Here is a 5,769-nt window from a genome sequence, read left to right on the forward strand (position 1 = left end):
TTTCTAATTTTTTATTAACAGTAACGATGACTGTTCTCTTCCTCGATGTCTGGTCATTTCTACTGCCCACCCCGTTTCCATCGGCCCAAGCCCGGCACCGTTTCAGGGACATCTTCCCCGCTTTATTCCATCACCGGGTCTTTTTTGAAGGCCTTTTCCTCATCGCCCTCTCAGACTTGCCGGTCCCTTTCTGACACTGGCACGGTCACTTGACTTTGATCCGCGCTTTTGTCGAGCATTGTTGTCGCGATGTTGTAGGGCTTTTCTAGTCCTCGCTCTCTTCCGTGCGGTCCCAGGTCTTTTTTGCATATGGCTTTTTCTCTGTCTCTCTGATGATGTTCGCGTGCGTGACTGTGCGAGCGGGAGCTGTCTCGCCCGGGGCGGTCGGCCGTCGTAGCACGTGCAGAGTGACAGCGATGATCTGGAGCGGCCATGGATGGGTCTATGTGTAATCTCCCTGATGGTATAACTTGGCAGGGACCTGGTATTTTTGCGGGGCATTGTGGCAGGTGGGTGTGATTCTTGTCATCTCCTCACAGTGTGCTCTCTTTGGTGTCAGCAGATTGTGTGGRGGTCCCCGAGAGGAGCAGCTGTGTGGACAGGAGAGGCCCAAGAGCAGATGAGGGAGATGCCTGAGGGAMGGGGGGGTGTATTTTGTTCTTGAGCTGTCGGGTGTTGGCCGACCACCTCTCTTTGATTTGCCTTTTCTCCTGCTCTTTCAGGTGCCATGTTTGACTTTTTGCATTTCCAGATGAAGGAGTTGAGGTGAGGCAAACYTAACTGGATATGCTGGCTTGTCACTAGTTCCTGGACTACTTCTCCCTGCCTAGCACAAGAGTCACTTGATGTTTTTTTTTTTTCTTTCTAGATATCCTGAATGTCATCACAGTCCTGCTACCAGAGCGAGGATCGGGCAGAGTGCAGGTGAGCAGAAAGAGAATGATAAATATGAGGGAGAGTTGTTGTTTGTGAGTGAGGTAGGTGCCCGCTCTTCTCAGGATGTCTACCTCTGCTCTGCCTCGGCAGGTGACGGAGGTGAACGAGGCCCCCGAAGTGAGCCGCAAGAAGATGCGTCCACCTCCTGAGGACGGCTCCCAAAGTGCCGCACCGGAGCACCGCCCAAGTTAAGTGGGGAGATGGGACACGTTGGGTTGTCAGGTGTGTGCGGGGTACCAGCCTGTCCAGTATGGATGCCTCTTATGGCCGAGTGGTGCGTGAGGGCGGCATCTCGGTTGGTGCGCACCAGAAAGCATGCAATGGCTAGCRCGAGCGGCTCCAGTCTGTGTCTCTGCGGCGCGTGTTGCCGCTGCGCTCCATTGTTCGGGTCTTGAGGTCGCTCTTGCTCTTAGAGTTTGGGAACGCATCCAGCACTGTGTGACAGGAGCCACGTAGGCATCCTTTGTCTTCCCACCTCCTCCCACTGCCTGGGCCGCGTTGTCTTCATCGTGCCAGCGGATCCTCTCTCGGGGCGCGCACGTAACTCRCGCGTTCCGTCCCTCCGTCTCCAGGGCGCCACCATYGGTGGCCCTTCATGCTTGTGACCATTATCAAGGCCTTATAGGGCCACACTTTCCTCTCGGTAGCTGGTCTTGTGTAGCCGTTCTCAGGTGATCTGCCATGGCCTGAACCACAGGCCCAAGTCAAKATTGACTTTACAACTGTATATGGCTCTGCTTTTGTAAAAGCACACAGAACTCACCTGCCTGTTGTTCCTGCTAACCACCTGCACACAGGCTCATTCAGCTGTACCTTTTGCAGGCTTTCAGGCAGCCAGTTTTGACCTCTGAGGGAGCTTTCCCATCAGAGGTCGGGGCTCTGGCCAGGTCCCGGCCCCGGATGCGAAGGAAAGCGGGATCACCAGATGTTACCGCTAACCAAGAAAACGGCAGGTTTTGCCAATTTGGCTTTATAAACGCCGAACCCCTCTTATGGCGACTTTGGAGACCTCGCTTATGGGTGGACGCGCCGCGTAAGAGCTCCCAGTTACCGGGAAGGCTCTCCAAATCCTCGCCGCAACGGGGGCTCCCCGGCGATTGCGGATCTGGACGATAGTCAGGTTTTTAGGCAGTAGGTCTTGCATCTTTTGCTTGATCGCTCTTCTCTTTCTCGCATAGTAATGGTTAGGGGCGTTACCTTGCTTGTTGCCTGTAGTTAAATCTTGGTGCCTAGTAAGCTTATTGCTTCATTAGATGCACCATTTCATTTCTTATTTAACAGTAAGCATGGCCATTCTCCTCCTTCACGACTTGTTCTTTCCGACTGTCCCCCCCTCCCCTCCCCCATCCATTGACAGAAGCCCGGCACCGTTTCAGGGTGATCCTCCCTGCTTTGTTCCATCACCAGATCTTTTTTGAAGACCTCTTTCTCATAGCTCTTTCCGAACTCTCATCCTTCTCGCTTTTCTACACGGGCACCATCACTCGACTTTGATCTGTCCTTCTGTTGAGTATTGTTGTCACGATGTTGCAGGGCTTCTCTAGTCCTCGCTCTCTTCTGTGCGGTCCCAGGTCTTTTGGCATATGGCTTTTTCTCTGTCTGTCTGATGACGTTTGCGTGGATGACTGCGTGCGCAGCAGGAGCAGTCTCGCCCGAGGGAGTCGGCCGTCGTAGCGTGCGCAGCGTGACGGCGATGACCCAGAGCGGCCATTGGCAAGCCCGTGTGTAATCCTCCTGATGGTATAATTTGGCAGGGCGATTGGCATTGTAGTGGGGTATTGTTGCAAGGGGGTGTGATTCTTTCATCTCCTCACGGTGTGCTCTCCTCGGTGTTAGCAGATTGTGTGGGGGTCCCCGAGAGGAGAAGCCGTGCGGACAGGAGAGGCCCGAGAACAGGTGAGGGAGATGACTGGGGGAAGGCAGGGGGAGGGAGGGTGGTCGTTGTCGTGCGGTAAGGTGTCGGCCGGCTGCCTCTCGTTGATTTGCCTTTTCTCCTGCTCCTTCAGGTGCCGTGTGGACTTTTTGGGTTTCCAGATGAAGGATTTGAGGTGAGGCAAACTTAACTGGGTATACTGGTGTATCTATAGTTATCAGACTACTTTTCCCTGCCTAGCACAAGAGTCGCTTGGTGGTGTTTTTTTCTTTCTAGATATCCTGAATGTCATCACAGTCCTGCTACCAGAGCGAGGATCGGGCAGATTGCAGGTGAGCAGAAAGAGAATGATAAATATGAGGGAGAGTTGTTGTTTGTGAGTGAGGTAGGTGCCCGCTCTTCTCAGGATGTCTACCTCTGCTCTGCCTCGGCAGGTGATGGAGGTGAACGAGGCGCCCGAAATGAGATGGAAGAAGATGCGTCCACCCCTCGAGGAGGAGCTCCAAAGTGCCGCACCGTCCCGGAGCACCGCCCAAGTTAAGTGGGGAGATGGGACACATCGGGTCGTCGGTTGTGTGTGGGTTGCCAGCCTGTCCAATATGGATGCGTCCTGTGGATGAGTGGTGCGTAAGGGTGGCATCTCAGGTGTTGCACAGGAGGAAGCGTGGGCTTGCTAGGGCAGGCGGCTCTGACCTGTATCTGTGGCGTGTATTTTAGCTGTGCTCTGCTGCTCAGGTCTCGAGGTTGCCCTTGTTCATAGCATTCAGGAACACATCAGGCACTGTGCGACAGTAGTGATGTAGGCATCCTTTGTCCTCCCGCCCGGCCCGAGTTCTCGTCATCGTGCCAGCCGATACCGTCTTGCGGCGTGAATGCGGCTCGGGGCCTTTCGTCCCTTCGTCTCCACTTGTCACTGTTGGTTACCCTTCATACTCGTGACCCTGGTCAAGGCCTCATAAGGCCACATTTTCCTCTCGGTAGCCGGTCTTGTTTTCCATCTTCCCGGCTGAACTGCCAGGGTCCGAACCGCAAGCCCAAGCCAGGCTTGACTTACAGCTCAACATGGCTCTGCTTTTGCAGAAGCACACAGAACTCATCTGTAAATTGCTTCTGCTAACCAGCTGCATGTAGCTCATTGAACTGTAGCTTTTGTAGACTCTCGGGCAACTGCTTTTGACCTCGAAGGGAGCTTTCCCATCCGAAGCCGGGGCTCCGGCCAAGTCCCGGTCCCGGATGCGAAGGAAAGCGGGATCTCCCAGATGTTACCGCTAACCAAGAAAACGACAGGTTTTGCCAATTCGGCTTTATAAACGCCGAACCCCTCTTACGGCGACTTTGGAGACCTCGCTTACGGGTGGACGCGCCGCGTAAGAGCTCCCAGTTAMAGGGAAGGCTCTCCAAATCCTCGCCGCAACGGGGGCTCCCCGGCGACTGCGGATCTGGGCGGTAGTCAGGTATTTAGGCAGCAGGTCATGCATCTTTTACTTGATCGCTAGTCTCTTTCTCATATAGTAATGGTTAGGGGTGTTACCTTGCTTGTTGCCTGTAGTTAAAACTCAGTGCCTAGTAAGCTTCCTGTTTCAGTAGATATTTCATTTCTTTATTATTTGATGTTAACAGCAAACATGACCCTTATCTCCCTCGGTGTCTGTTTCTTTCTGCCACCCTCCCATCCGTCGGCAAAAGCCCGGCACCCTTTCGGGGTCATCTCCTCCCCGTGTTCCATCTCCTCCATCTCTGGGTCATCTCCGTCCGTGACCGTTCCCGCTCGAGGCCTCATAAGGCCGCACGTTCCTCTCGGTAGCTGGTCTCATTTTGCATCTTCCCGGCACCCTTTTGGGGTCATCTTTCCTGCTTTGTTCCATCACCCAATCTTTTTTGAAAGCTTCTTTCTCATTGCCGTCTCTGGCTTTGCCAGCCCCTTTCCGACCCGGCGCCATCGCTCGGCTTTGATCCACGCTTTCGGCCGACCTTGGGGTTGCCATGTCATAGATCTTCCCTACTTCTCGGTCTCTTCTGTGCAGTACCAGGTCCTTTTTTTGCATAAGGCTTTTTTTCTGTCTGTCCGATGATGTTTGTGGGTGTGGCTGTCCACGTGCAGTCGGTGCGGTCTCGCCTGACGGAGCGGGATAGAGTAGCATGTGCAGTGTGACAGCTCTTCTAAGGATGTCTACCCATGCTCCGCTTTGGCAGGTGACGGAGGCGAACGAGGCGCCCAAAATGAAATGTGAGAAGATACCTTCCCTGTTTGAGGATGGCTCCCGAAGCGCCACGGCGACCCAGAGCTCTGCTCAAGTTAAGTGGAGGGATAGGAGGGTTGGGACATCTGGAGCCTCTGTGTGTCTCTGTGTATGTGCCTGTGTGTGCGTGCCCATGACCGCTTGTGCTTCCAGCCTGTCTAGTATGGATGTGTCTTTGGGATGAGTGGTGTGTGAGGATGGTGGTTCAGGTGTTTGAATGGCAAAAGTGTGGGAGAGCTAGGGCACGCAGCTCATGTATGTGTGTCCATGGTGTATGTTGTAGCTGTGTGCTTGTTTGTTTATTTGTGAGCTCTGAGAAGGCTTTTGTTTTTTGGGGTCTGGAATGCATCCGGTACTGCGCAACCGTCAACGCCGCAGGCGCTCGTCTTTCTGCCTCGCCCGACTCGTCATCGTCGGGCCGGCAGATCCCTTCTCAGGCTGTGTGTGCGGCCAAAGGCCGAGCCATTCTTTTAGCTCTGTCTCTAGACCGTTTGAAGCTTCCCCTATTACTAACTGTCATCGGGGCCTTCTCAGCCCTCTTTTTTTCTTTGCGGGTCAATCTTGTTTTGTGCCCTTTAGGCCCCCTTTTGATGTCATCCTCCACTCATCACTACTGCATCGCAACTTGTTTGCGAAGGACTTCTGCCCCGCTCTCTGTGACTTTTGCCTTGCGCCGCCCCCTTTTGCCTTGCGCCGCCCCCTTTTGCCTTGCGCCGCCCC

General features: G+C 54.2%; 1 long non-coding RNA gene across 1 annotated transcript; it reads left to right on the forward strand.

Moving 5' to 3' along the window:
• The first annotated feature begins 722 nt into the window (after positions 1 to 722).
• Positions 723 to 1,135, forward strand: LOC112946347. The gene is made up of 3 exons (XR_003249225.1): positions 723 to 765; positions 869 to 924; positions 1,027 to 1,135. It is a non-coding gene; the product is annotated as an uncharacterized LOC112946347 (long non-coding RNA).
• Positions 1,136 to 5,769: the final 4,634 nt, after the last annotated feature.

The sequence above is a fragment of the Nothoprocta perdicaria genome, unplaced genomic scaffold, assembly GCF_003342845.1.
Source record: "Nothoprocta perdicaria isolate Ctin4 unplaced genomic scaffold, notPer1 scaffold_203, whole genome shotgun sequence".
Classification (NCBI taxonomy): Eukaryota; Metazoa; Chordata; class Aves; order Tinamiformes; family Tinamidae; genus Nothoprocta; species Nothoprocta perdicaria.